Below are 15419 nucleotides of genomic sequence, written 5' to 3' on the forward strand. Positions count from 1 at the left end.
ATTGTTTTTATTCCTGGGTTTTATTCTAGGTATTTATTCCCAGATCTCTGTAAAGCTGCCTTGTGACTACACTCGTTGTGAAAAGTGTTTTATAAATAAACTTGAATAAATTTTTAAGGCTTTTTTCCTTTTATCAATTTATTTTTTTGCCAATGTTTCAATATCACTCCCTTTACCTATTATTCATTACTTGTTGACACTTGGAACATATAGCTGAGTGATGATGCCAACTGCTTGTACTTTTGTGCTTTAGAGAAACTAGGGCTGTCAGAGCTTGTACATCATATATACTCTTCTATATTCTGAAAGCAGTGTGTGCAGTCTTTAATCCCTTATTTTCCACTTATTAATAATAATACATTAAACATTTGCTGTTACTTTACTGTAAATCATTCTTTGTGTTATTATAGTAGTCTAGTGGTTATAGAGTTAGTCTCTTGGGTGCCAGACTATGTAGAAGAAAATGAAACCTGAACTGTTCACTAATGCTGATTAGAGGTTTCTAATTGAATACTCACAACAGGAAGATTTTATTCAGGCTAAAGGCCAGTATATTAATTATGAATTACTTCAGTTGGCTAATATATATATAAATTCAGTATGGGAGTAAAAGGAGAACATGCATTTACCTACACTGCTATGGTAAATTTATCTTTACTCCTTATTTTGTGTTTGTTATATCCTCTCTCTAATCTCATCCCGAACTGAATTTAGAGCATCTATTAACTGATGATTTTGGAAAACATCTAAAGTAAGCTTTAAAATACTTGGAAATCGACTCCAAGGTTGAAGGTGGGATGAGAAGAACCAGATCTCAAAACAAAAAATATGTGAAAAACTGCATATAGTTCAGTTCATGGCAGTCTGTAAACAGAAGAATTGATAAATCTGTGGAATCCTCACAAGTGTATGTTTAAATGCACTGGAACTAAAGAAACTAACACTCTAGCTGGTCTCTGTGGCCTAGACCTTGCAAAGGCTCGTGGGAGGGTGCAGGGAGATTGCCTCTCCAAGGCCATGTGAGGTGAGGGTTCCGGAGATCAGGAGATAGGAACTAATAAACTGCATTTTACAACTGCTGTTATATTTAATATATGCCGGAGTTGATCATTTAGACACAGCAGTCTATTAGACGTCTAAATTTAACAGCCCATAATGTTGCGTATTAATGATCTTCAAATGCTGTGATGGAGTTCATAGTTTCTAAAATCTAGATTTTAAAATGAAATTCAGGAAGATATATATATATATATTTTTTTTTATTTATCATATTTTAAACTAAATTCTATATCTTTGTCTTTTTCCACATGTTGTCCACATCTGTCTTTTTCTTGTGTTTTCCTTCATGTTAATGAAGTTTTAAAATGTTTAGGAAGTCAGTGTGTTTTAACTCCTTATCCTTTGATCTGGATCTGGATTCTCGTTGGGAAATGAGGACTGTTTACATTCATTATGGAACTTGTAAAGGTGAAGGTCACTTTAGGTCAGTCTGAAACCACGTTAAGGTCATTTTTCCAGGCCTCCTCATACTGTGGTTATTAGCACAACAAAACGGAGACAGTTCAGGGTAAAGAGACACAAGTAGACAATTCAGTCCAGTTTCACAGAGATTACACTGATTTAGGATGAAAAGCGACACAGCAGCGCCACCTACAGGTCAGATATCATATCTGCAGCAGCAGCTCCAGTCAGACTGAGAAGAAGAAGCCAACGATCATTTCCTCACTTATTAACGAGGCTAATTCTCATCACATTAAATATGTAAATATTACCATTGTTATTATTGTTCATAAATAATGACAACCACAACAATAATTTCTTTAATGTATTACAGATATGATGTTTTTATGATACAGTTGTTTTCAATAATAATAATAATAAATAATTTATTAGTTACTGTCATACCTGGTCAGACGTTGCAGTGAACACAAGGAAACACTCGCAGGGATGGACGATGAAAGACTTTAATGTAACCTGGGCAAAAGTAAACAGACACAACAAAGCAAAGCACTACCGGGGGAACAGCAATCTAATGGACAGAACCAGAAACAAAATCAAAACCTGACAACTCAAACTGGGCACAGTAACACAGCTGGGACTGGGAGGAAGCTGAGCAGTATTCAGGAAAACAAAAAACACCTCAAACAAAAGCAGAACACTAGACGGAGCTTGGGCCAGGAGAAAGAACACAGACGAGGTTTTGAAAAACAGTGAACAGAAACCTGGAAGCAGCAAAAACCAACAAACCAAAACAATGAGGGAAAAACTACGAAGCAAAACTTCAGATTAACAATGAACAAAAAACTATGAAGCAAAACTTCAGATTAACAATATTAACAATTATTGAAGCATCTGAAATCAACACTGGAAGCACATGAATAAACATGAGCTGTTTATTAGCTGTTAGTGAACAGTAATGAGCCGGTGCAGTACTGTGTAAGTCAGAGATCACCTTTTACTGATTTCCTTTTGTCAGTAACGGCTTCTTGACCGCTCATCAAGTCAAGTTTGATTATATATTTAAAAAAATTCAAAAGCAACTTCGACAGAAATCCGTGTCTGAGCCTCTTTTGAGAAAGCTGAGGGTAACAGTGGCAGGAAAAACTCAAGAGGAAGAAACCTTGAGAGGAACCAAGACTCAAAGAGGATTCAGAAATACCTAAACCTAATGCAGAGGAACAAGAGAATCTAACAAGGGATCTGCGTCATTTGAAACTTCTGGTGCAGCTAAAAGAAACTGAAATGCAAAAGCTGATAAGTAGAACAGTGCAGCACAGAGCCAGTGGAGATGCCACCCCTATAGAGAAATCCTTCATATCTGCCCATAACTCACAGTGGTGCAAAGACTTCAAGGTTTCTAGACAAATTGGTGAACCAGGGCAGAAAGATAGACTGACGTTCTCCAGTCTAGCACGCCAAATTAAGAGTGACCTGGCTAGGGGTTATTCTGAGCCAGAAATACAGTGTGTGCAGAATTATTAGGCAAGTTGTATTTGAGAGGATTCTTTTTATTATTAAACAACAACTATGTTCTCAATCAACCCAAAAGACTCATAAATATCAAAGCTTAATATTTTTAGAAGTTGGAGTGTTTTTTTTTTTTTTTTAGATTTAGATCTTAGGAGGATATCTGTTTGTGCAGGTAACTATTACTGTGCAGAATTATTAGGCAACTTAATAAAAAAAAATATATACCCATCTCACTTGTTTATTTTCACCAGGTAAACCAATATAACAAAATTTAGAAATAAACATTTCTGACATTCAAAAACAACCAAAAACAAATCAGTGACCAATATAGCCACCTTTCTTTACGATGACACTCAAAAGCCTTCCATCCATAGATTCTGTCAGTTGCTTGATCTGTTTACGATCAACATTGCATGCAGCAGACACCACAGCCTCCCAGACACTGTTCAGAGAGGTGTACTATTTTCCCTCCCTGTAGAGCTCACATTTTATGAGGGACCACAGGTTCTCTATGGGGTTCAGATCAGGTGAACAAGGGGGCCATGTCATCCTTACTGGCCAGCCATGCTGTGGAGTATTTGGATGCATGTGATGGAGCGTTGTCCTGCATGAAAATCAGGTTTTTCTTGAACAATACAGACTTGTTTCTGTACCACTGCTTGAAGAAGGTGTCTTCCAGAAACTGGCAGTAGGTCTGGGAGTTGAGCTTCACTCCATCCTCAACCCGAAAAGGTCCCACAAGTTCATCTTTGATGATACCAGCCCATACCAGTACCCCACCTCCACCTTGCTGGCGTCTGAGTCGGAGTGGAGCTCTCTGCCCTTTACTGATCCAGCCTCGGGCCCATCCATCTGGCCCATCAAGAGTCACTCGCATTTCATCAGTCCATAAAACCTTAGAAAAATCAGTCTTAAGATATTTCTTGGCCCAGTCTTGACGTTTTATCTTATGTTTCTTGTTCAAAGGTGGTCGTTTTTCAGCCTTCCTTACCTTGGCCATGTCCCTGAGTATCGCACACCTTGTGCTTTTTGATACTCCAGTAACGTTGCAGCTCTGAAATAAGGCAAAACTGGTGGCAAATGGCATCTTGGCAGCTTCACGCTTGATTTTCCTCAATTCATGGGCAATTATTTTGTGCCTTTTTTTTCCCAACACGTTTCTTGCGACCCCGTTGGCTATTTGCCATGAAACGCTTGATTGTTCGGTGATCACGCTCTAAAAGTTTGGCAATTTCAAGACTGCTGCATCCCTCTGCAAGACATCTCACAATTTTTGACTTTTCAGAGTCCGTCAAATCTCTCTTCTGACCCATTTTGCCAAAGGAAAGGAAGTTACTTCTCATTACAGAGATGCACATCACCTGATTTACTTGATTGGTAGTTGGCTTTCAAGCCTATAGAGCTTGGAGTAGGACAACATGTATAAAAAGGATGATGTGATCAAAATACTCATTTGCCTAATAATTCTGCACACAGTGTAGTAGTTTGTCTGCAGAGCGGTGTGGCATACAGACAGACATACCAGAAACAGTTCTGGAACTACAGCCAAGATTTCTGTTTGGTTTTTAACAGTGTTCTTATGTACGTATTAGTGTTGATCATAGAATAAAACATGTAACCTGGCAAAGAATATATATTTAAAATAGTATAGAATCATTTATTGTATTGCAGATTGTTTAACTGGCTGCTGCTGCTGTTGTTTTTCAGGCCTGTCGTCTGGTGCGTAAAATGCATGCGTTAGGGTAATGAGAGTTGGGTGGAATGGTGGTGTTGTATCAGTAACATGCAAAAAAAAAAAATCCTGAATCAATCTCTTGCTCATCGTCCACTTGCTGAGTCTGTGCCACTGATTGTGGTCGACTTTGTCCTCCATTAGTGGATCATGGCTGTATACTATAACTGGATAATGCTGCCACATTGTAAGTTTAGTAGTAGTTAGTGAACATGGATGCATGAGCAGTTTACAGTTTTATGCCCCCCACCCCCCTCTAAAAGATTAAAACATAAAAATGAACAGAACAGATGTAATGTAAAAGCACTGGAGAAATCAAAGAAGGTGATCCTCACAGTGCTGCCGGGCTTCTCCAGGTGAGAAAGAAGGGTTTAAGTTTTGATGCTGGAGGTGGCAGTGATTTAGACCCGATAACGGCAAACGCTTTCACTCGGATTACATTTAAACAGCTTTTTGTGTCTCTTGTTTTTTAGGCCCAGACCTGTTGAGGAGGAGCCAGCCAGAGCTCTGGAGAATTGTTTAGCAATCTCTTCAGTGCATCTAAACCATGGACTGATGGCCAGAAGTAATCAATCCTCTGGATTCAAATCCACTAAAATGATTGAATGAAAATGACATGAGCATCTGTACCCCCTTAGTCTAAGCTCCCCAAATGTTATTTCGCTATACAAGCAACAAACTGTGCTAAGCAAGCGACTGTTCTTAACGGCAGGTCAAAGAACAGCTCAACCCTATCTCCAGAAAATGCAAATTACATTAAATTAATGACAGTTATGAGTGCAAAAACAAATGTGTTGGACATGTTTGGCAGTTTATTATTCAAGTTAATTTGTCAAACCTCTTAACTGTTCAAAGAATTTGGGGGAAATACTGAGATTGTTAAGTCTGAACACACAACCAACACATCATTCAGTTAAAGTCTATCTCAGAGTCTAATCAAGCTGTTTGAATCCTAATGCTTTTGGTGACTATATATGCTAGTAGTCCTCTACAACCTCCCTCTACAAGGTTTTATGTCTATCAAGAGCTTGAATGGCACCTGTTTGATTGATAGAAAGAGTGCTCATGGCACAAAGGGTAGAAGCCAAAAGGATTAGTGGCTTTTTGCAGGTGAGAAAACCCTGATGTTGTTGCCGCCTTCTCGTTGTGTTATTTGACAGCTTTTACCCAAATGAAGTTGAAGTTAAAACAAGATTGAACATTTTAAAGGAAAATGTGTATTTAGATATGTAATGAAGATATGAATTCATTTATTATTTGACTGTGGAATGAAACCGATATTAGGCATACACTATGAATGTAAATGATGTGTAACTTAATAAAAAAGAGCATCATTTCTACATGTAAACTGAGATTATCCTGTTCTGCTGGAAGAATGTGCAGGATGCGTGGGATGGGGGAAGTGGTAGGAAATTAAATAAGCTATTCTGGCCCACCACTGGAACTGGTAATAGGAGTCTGGCACTTACGTACTTCTGGCTCAATTCGGATTATACCAGCTTCGACCAGGACTACGCGCTCCGACCATCCCATCAAAGACCATGCAGATTCTACATAACCATAAGGGCCAACAGGTTTACAACAAGAGCTCGTCTTCCCCAAAACCTGCACCTTAACTCAAACAAATGACTCAAAATGTACTCAAACCCTCTGAACGTCAAAGAGTTGCATAAAATAAAATGGTCTTGATTCAGATATATACTTTGAATAACGCTCACTAATTTTTATAAGCTTAATTTCATCTTCTAGAACTTACTTTATAAGTGCAATTTTATGTTTCTACTTAATTAAAATATGTAAAAAGTTTATGTAGCTCATAAGCACCTTGAACGTTCTACAAAAGAAACTGTTAGAAAAACTACTTTATCTCCCATGTGAGTGTCTCTATACAATGTGATTTCCCCCCTTGTTGTTTTATAATATTTTCTATAATGACCTTACATAAAAATAAATCAGCCACACATAAAATACACATAAAACAACACTGCAAGTTCACTCTTTTCACACCACACTTGATTGGAGCCAATATGCTAACACAACAGCGTCTCCTTTTGAATTTAGATTTATTGACAGCTTGGTGTTGGAAGTAACTGCTCACTCCAGGACAAGCCCAGATAGATGTGTTGTCAGTGCAGCAAGTATTTTCTCACAGGCGCTACTTGCATGAATCCACCAGCCAAGACGAGAACTACAATCATACGACACACCAGTAGTTCATTCCTTTAACAGAAACATCTCAGTGCAGAGAAAGCCGCGCAGACAAGACAACACACAAATTGTGTGCTATGGCATTCTGCTCTATGCCTTTAACAAACCACCAAGCTGTGCAATTAAAATGCCCTGACTTTTTTAATGCTTTTTTTTAAAACGATTTTGCAGCAAAGGCTCTAAAACCTTTATATATCCATATGTCTTGACATAATCTGCTTTGCACAGTGAAGATAAATAAAAAGATGAGAAAAGGAATTACGAACGGATGTTAAATTGCTGGGATTTTAATATACTACACAGACTTGGTGTTTTTTCTGGATGTGTCTAAATAATTACCTAGGTCAATGTCATCTACATAGAAATCCAGCAATACTAGCAGCTCATCTCCCAACACAACACTGTTGCTCTTGAAACACAACTCATCACATGACTTGTATATTATACAAAATGACTTGTATATTATAATGATCTGACTGTTGTTCTACCGCAGACAGAAGGTGATTGTCTAAGGTTTTATCAAGAATGTGATTATTGCCTAAAGGTACCTGTAAAACATTCAACAGTGGAAATAAACTGCAGTTGTGGTTCGACAATTTAGAATTGTTCTTTGTAATACAATTGAGGCTTAAATGATGCTGAAAGCATGCTCTAATTTATACTGCTTCAGATGGAAATTCAGATGAAGCATTTAAGCATTTCTTGTTATTATCAAATAAAATCAAACATATTTAAATAGATAAAATGCAAATTTTATAATGCAATATTTTTAATAAAGAGCCGCGTGTTTGGGGTTTACATTTGATGACATCATCGTATATAAACGAGAGGTGATAAAGGAGGGGCGCTGCGCTTGAATACTGCAATTGTGACGTCTGCAGCTCAGCAGAATGATGGAACTGGAGGAGTTCGGAGCGGAGCTCACAATTTGCACACCAGCTCAAAGAGGCAGGTGTTTGGGGTGCGGATCTCACAGCAGAAATTGAGACCGTCGCTCTCAAGATGAAGAATGCCCTGGAGCGGCTAGGAGAAGAAGGGCTGGCTGATGGAGACCCAGAGAATGACGTGAACTTCTGTAAGGACGATGCCCCCATAGAGGAGCTTAAGTGAACTTAAGTGGCCACCTGGATTTTGTGGAGACCCAGGCAGAACGTCCAGAAACCGCCACCCCTGTGAAATGGTGGAATAAAACAAAAAAAACCTGTTTTGCAGAGTTCAGGAAGGAAGGCTTTGCCATTGTTCCAATCAAAATAAGAGAAAGAGAGAATCGCCAGATTGAAGAGAGACGGAAGAGGGCTCAGGAGGAAAGAGAAGAGTACATTAAATGGGTACAGGCGAGATACGCCGAAAAGAAGCGGAGGGCCTCTGAAAGGCTGGTAGAAATGGAGGAGGCGCAGGAATGCTGCGCGTGGTTCTACCATTTGAGGGCCAGGATAGTTCGGCATGCCCAAAGGAAAGAAGCCAGCAAGGAGCAGAAGGCTGAGGAGACGCCGCAGCGGAAAGAGCGTGAAAGAGCAGAAAAGCTGGAGGACAAAAAGAGGGACTGCGAACTGATTCAGAAAGTGTGGAGATTAAAGCAAGAATATTCGTGGGATCAGGCGATTCCTCAGATAGAAGCAGATTAGAAGAGGGTCTTCAACGTCCTACCAGAGCCGGGGGATCGGTTAAACAGGCAGTGAAGTGGAGAGCAGCGAGGAAAGAAAAACATAAAATAGAAAAGAAAAAATATGAACATGAAGTTTATGATCTTTGTAGAAATGACATTTACATGCATGAATCAAACTGCATTTATAACTAATCTGATCAATAAAATAAATAAAAAAGTAGCTCTATGAAGCCTATTTGTTAAATACAAGTAGTTGATTAAATCAACACACTTACCAATGACTTAGGACACGTCCCAGAATCCTTAAAAACAGCACAACAACAATCCATCACAAGAGTTTCAGCCTATGGAGAAAATAGCATTTATATACATTTGGTTTGGAACATATCTTTTTATCTTGATGTTTTAACTTGGCATGTGGAATGTCATTTATTACTCTTACAATATGTTAAAAACAAAAAGCATTACAAATGACAATTTTACATTAAAATTCATTTACATTTGAATCACGTCCACATGGTTATCAGAACTGCATATGCTAGCTATATGAACTCTATATGCTGTATGAAGAAACTGTTCTCGTCTAAAACATTTAGTTTCTGATTACAATGATGAACTGTGACCTTCTGCTGCTAAACGTGGAAATATGATGTTTTGGGAATATTCAGCTTACTTTAGCAAGAGTGTTGTAAGTTTGTGCAGTGCATTTAATAAAACACTCCTGTGCCTCTCAAATCAGGACTAAATCTAGACTCAAAGGTGCTTTTGACTGACACAGTACCATTACCACAAACTGATGCTGTGTGGCCAAAGGTTTGTGGACGCCTGGTGCAATTTTGTTAGTTCAATTTGCATTCATTTGAGCAGATCAGACAGTTAGACAGCGCTAGCTAGCGACCTTTTAGCTATGCTTAGTGCTCCCATAAACTTACCAGAAATATCAAGCATATACGTGGATTCATAAAGACAAACAAAATAAACTATCCTACAGTGTAACTGTGCAATAACAAAGTCTTCTCATATACGCTAACACTACCTCCCAGAAGCAAGATGTGTGTGTAAAATGTCTGCAGTCTGCCCGGCAAAAGCTGTGCTTGCACATGCGCAGTTATGTCTTAACCACCAGAAAAATCTAATTCAGATAAAGCAAAGTTTATTCGTTCATTTTATTTATTTGTTTTTTTATTTATTTGTTTTTGTGTTAATTTTTTTTTTGTTAATTGTATTTATTTGTATTTTTAAGCATTACTGCATTTACCCACTGCTGCACATTTCTACAGTAAGAAATGTCTGAAACTCATACCATGAATACATCAGGTACTGTTCAAGAATTTATGGGTGTGAATTCATAACAGTTTGACTTTTCAAAATCTTGTCTACCCAATACTAAATTGACACTTCACAAAAGTTTGCTATCCCATTACTCCACATTCCTACAGTAAGAAATGTCTGAAACTCCTACCATGAATACATCAGACACTGATGATTTTGTGGAGTGATTTGATCATTTGGTTTAGTTTATTGAATTGTAAATTTATCCATCTTTATCATTTAGCTATGAAATGATATGAGCACAAGAAAGTCTTATTATGAGTAGGTAGGAAAGTGATGTTAAAATACAGTGGATTTAACTGAAAGAAGATTATTTTATGTTTAATAACAGGGATGATCTGAATTTCCACCGTTTCAGACTGACCTTCATATATACATAAATTTCATCACTAGAGTGACACTGACTGACTGACATGGTGGTGGTTTGTTAGAGTTTGTTGTGCTGATTTGATTGGATCAGAAACAGCAGAGTGGACACAGTGTTCAAAACTGCTGTGTCTGATCCACTTGTACCACCAGCACCACACACACACACACACACACACTACCACCATGTCTGCGTCACTGCAGCGGCCAGTTGGTGTATCTATTCCTTCATGTCGACTCCCCAGCTTTGACCAACAGAAGCCTATTCTGGCCGGCATCACAGTGGAGGTTATGAGGGGACCTCGGGCCATAGTTTCAGCGTCTTACTGGTTTTCTTTCCTTTTCTCCTTTTGTTTGTTTGTTTTCACACAATGTTGATAAATACGGACTGTTGTGTGGAGAAGCCTGGAGATGTATTCCAGTAGCACTGTTCTAAATGTTCCACAAAAGCAGAGCCAGAAATACTTACTTGTTTTGATTTCCTAACATAACACAATCTAACACATTTTAGGAATGGCCAAAATGACAAAATACACTTTGGGGCCCCCCTGTATGAGTGGTACAAGAATACTTACTCTAAAGGGTTCCCTAATTCCCACAGTGCAGTCCCAGGCACTGGAAGATAAAGGCTGCAGAGGGCTTTGGTCACCATGGCATAAAGATCTGCATTCCCAATAGCCTTCAGCATGCAGATATACCAGTGCAATGTCGTACATCTTCCTCAGCTGAACAGATAAAAGACAAGGTTATACTACCATAGTACAGATCCTTACACACAGCTACAGGGCTAGCTAGAAGGGTTCTGAGAAAGGAAAGGAAACCACACTTTATCACCACAGCAGTACAGTGGAATTTCACCTTGCCACCAATCCATGGCAGTGAGCATACACTCACAAGTGAACAGGGCAGCAACTAGGGATGTCCCGATAAAATCCATTGACTCAGGATCAGGAACTGATCCAGGCATTTTTATTAGATCAAGTATCAGCTTCCAATCAAGTTCCAATCCTATCCATCTCTCTGTGAGCAAAACAAAACAGAGCTTTATTTTACATTATAAGTGCAGAGACGTTTCCACTTAGCAGCCAAAACAAACCTTAAAGTTGGCTTCTAATTCTAACTCTCCACTCCACCATGCAGATTTAAAACGATCATCCATTTATTGAAGATAAAGAATTATTCACCAGTTACTATTTGAGGAGCCGAGGAGGATTATTAAGGACTTCACCAACCAGTGGCGGTTCTAGGGGGGTGCCGAGAGGGGCCCAGTGCCCCTCCTATAACACATTTGGACCCCCCTACGGCCCCCCTAAATTAGGCGTGTCTCTCCTCAACTCTGTGAACACACGGCGACAAAGATAAGCAAGGTAAGTAAAATGTAAAAGAAAACTGTTGAAAAATGTGGAAACTGTTAATGTAATATATACTGCTTTAGGTGTGTGTGTGCTCACTGCCCCTAGTGTGTGTGTGTTCACGACCACAGATGGGTCAAATGCGGAGGATACATTTATCTGTACATTTTTTAATTAGGATAAAGAGCTCATTCACATAAACATTACAATGTGCAATATCTCCCATTCTCATGTGCAATCGAGGGTCAATGTGTGTCAATTGTTTTGACTGACTTGCTATCCCTATCTTTTTGCTGCTGTGACACTGTGAATTTCCCCACTGTGGGACTAATAAAGGATGATCTTATCCTGTCTTACAACGTTTTTCAGAATGTGTTGCATATCAAGTCATTTATATACGAAGCGATGTGTTTGAGGTTCAGCCAAACTGATACTTTATTAATCCCGAAGAAAATGAAGGCAAAGCTAACGCAGCAATCCCCTCGTAGTGGTGGCTCGACACTGTTGTATTTATTTTCAAAAAGAGGAAAAATGATATTTCACACTTCTTCCAAAAAAAAGAAAGACTTGTGCAGAAGGTCAGATAGAGCCAAATGAACATGATAAGTTGCAGATATTTTTTATTAATGCGTGTAAAGCATCATACGCTAGAAAGTAATCGACCCCTCTAACATAACCGCTGGCCCTAGACTGCCCCCCCCCCCTTAAAATGGTCTAGAACCGCCACTGCCACCCACGCAAGCCACTGCCCAGTGGCATGAAGTACAGAAGCATGAAGACCAGAACCAGCCGAGACAGCTTCTATCTCTGAGCAATTCGGCTCCTGAACAGACAGCAGCGCAGTGTATCAGTCACAAGTTCACAAGTTATCTCACCTGTCTCATCACACCTCCACCACATACAAACACATGCTGCACCCTGCACTTTGTGGATGGGCCCTTTTCACATTTCTGGGTTCTCACTTCTGTCAGTGTCTATCAGCAAATACCTGCTAACAGACATTAACAGAAGTGAGTGAGCAGTTAAAATAACTGCTACACCAGTTAAGATCAAAAAAGAAGCTCATAAAGCCAACTCAAGCATTATAATAAGAGTAAAAAATAGATATTTATTATCACATTAATTACATCTTTACCATCTGATACAGTGTCTTAGGCTCCTAAGTGTTACAGAAAGCTCTATAGCAGGGGTGTCAAACTCATTTTCACAGAGGGCCACATCACCATAATGGTTGCCCTCAAAGGGCCAGATGTAACTGTAAGACAGTATAAATGTAATTAAATGCAACCAAATGTAATGTAGAATAAATATTAGTACTCCTTAATGTTAAATAACTCTGAATTTATTACTTATTCAACTTATAAATATTTGAATAGATGAAAAATATGTTTGCTTGTTACTCTGTTAACATAACATAAATCCTGTTAATTTGTCAGGTTAAGAAACTCGTATTACTCCATCAATCAACGATCAAACTATCCAAGTGAATAAAGAAAAATATCATCAAACACAAGTTATGACATTAACTAACTCAAAACTTTGTCACAATTGAAAGGGGCAGAATAACAATACAACCAACAACTGTGAGCTGCTAAGAACATGTGTAACAGATGTGGCATTTTACAAAACACAAATGGCTGCACACACCCTTGCAGAGGTCATACATACACTTAATGACAGATGGTTTGATTACAGTAAACATTTGTCTGCAAAAACACATAAACCTGTGTAAACACTAAATACATTGCTACACATATAAAGTAGTATATGTACTAAACAGGGTTGTCTCAGTTCACTATATTGGTCAAGTTTTTAGGTGGAGTTGATTAGGAGATGCTGCCTGTCCTTGAACACACCAAGTGGACCTCCTCTCCACCATCCTCATCCATTGATCATGTTCTGAAAATAATAAACACAAAACTGTGATCTGTGCTTGTTTTTGTTGAGATTCATCATTGAAAACATCTGTTCGCACAGATAGATGCTCCCAAACATGGACAAAACACAGGCAGCATGAAGTTGAAGCTGTGGCATCAAATCAGGGGGAAGCAGACAGTAAAAGTCTGCTAAAAGCAGCATCCTGGAACTTTGCTCTTAGGCAACGATCACTTTGAAGCTCGATTAGCTCCATCTGAAGCTGGCAAGGCCTGACTGCTGGGCTCTAAAGTCACAGAAGCGCCGATCAAACTCATTCGTTAACCGGTTCAGTTTGGTAGCCAACTGAGCACATGAAAAACTGCCGGGAAATGAGGCTGAGATGCTCTGACAAACAGGAAAGTGGGCAAGATTGTCCTGCTTCACCTGGCACATCCATAGATCAAGTTTACGCTGGAAAGTGGTGATCATGTCGGACATCTGCGTGATGACTTGTTTGCGTCCCTGAAGCTTCTGATTCAGTTGGGCAAGATGTTCGGTAATGTCGCCCAACACCGCAAAGTCACACAGCCAGTTTGGAACTGACAGTTTGGACATGGGTTTTTCCTTTACCCTGCATGAAAAGAGCAATGCCTTCCCTAAGCTCAAAAAATCATTTGTGGACTTTGCCCCTACTCAGCCACCGCACCTCCGTATGGTATGGCACGTCTCCGTGCTCCGAGCCCATCTCCTGCAAGAACAGCTGGACTGACGGTGATTCAGGCCACGCCCGAATGAAGTTCACTGTGTTCATGACGGTGGTTACTATATCATCCATCCCCAGCACCTTCCCACACAAAGCCTCTTGATGGATAATGCAATGATAAGTTATAAGGTGCGCGTGACAGTTACTCTTCTGCATTTTCTCTTTCATTAGTCCAACCAAGCCCAATTTTCCTCCACACATTGCAGGTGCGCCGTCTGTGGTTAATCCAACCAAATTTTCCCAGGGCAATGCATTTTTATTTAAGGACTTCTCTACTGCATCGAAAATGTCCCATCCCGTTGTGGTCCCATGCATGGCAGCTATATCCAACAGCTCCTCAGTGACAGAGAGGTCCGACTTCATGCCTCTAATGAAAATGGATAGCTGCGCTGTATCTGTGCTGTCTGTGCTTTCATCAAGTGCTAATGAAAAGGTTTGGTAGTTGCGCCTCTCTGCGGCCAGCTGTGTTGCCAGGTTTCCTGCGAGTTCCTTAATTCGCTCCGCGATGGTGTTTCTTGATAAACTGACATTTTTAAATGTCTGTATCTGGTCGGGACACACCTGCTCACAGACCTTCAGCATACACTGCTTCAAAAATGCACCCTCTGAAAAAGACTTAGACGCGCGAGCGATTTCTTCAGCTACAATAAAGCTAGCTTTCACTGCTGCGTCGTTTTGGGCCGTAGCTCTTGTGAACATATTCTGCTGCGATCGCAATTTGCCTTTTAATTCTTGTACAATTTGTTGCTTTTTTGAAGGCTAACTTTGGCATACTTAGCTCCGTGTTTGGGATCAAAGTGCCGACGTAAATTGTACTCCTTGACAACTGCCACCGTCTCATAACACAAAAGACATACCGTTTTTTCTCCTTGAAGCACAAACATGTATTCGCTTCCCATCCCTCTTGAAACGGTCTTCCATCTGCATCAATGTTTCTTTTCCTGGACATTTTGGGATCATATTTGTAGCTAATTGTGGCAGTAATTCCACTTGTTGAAAAAAGCATAATCTGCATGCATTGTGGGGACATGTAGTTTAAGGTCAATGCACGCTTTAGAATTAGTCTAAAAGCATGCATTGACAATAAACTCCATTTCCCACAATTCATGCCAATTATGTTATTAAGCATAATTATCAGCATTAAGCAGATCTTTTAAGATCTTGTGGGCCACAACAATGACATGGCGGGCCACATTTGGCCCGCGGGCCTTGAGTTTGACACGTGATCTAAGG

General features: G+C 39.6%; 1 pseudogene; it reads right to left on the reverse strand.

Moving 5' to 3' along the window:
• Positions 1-13447: 13447 nt before the first annotated feature.
• LOC140559673 (general transcription factor II-I repeat domain-containing protein 2-like) lies at positions 13448-15085 on the reverse strand (annotated as a pseudogene).
• Positions 15086-15419: the final 334 nt, after the last annotated feature.

This window comes from Salminus brasiliensis, chromosome 7 (assembly GCF_030463535.1).
Source record: "Salminus brasiliensis chromosome 7, fSalBra1.hap2, whole genome shotgun sequence".
NCBI lineage: Eukaryota > Metazoa > Chordata > Actinopteri > Characiformes > Bryconidae > Salminus > Salminus brasiliensis.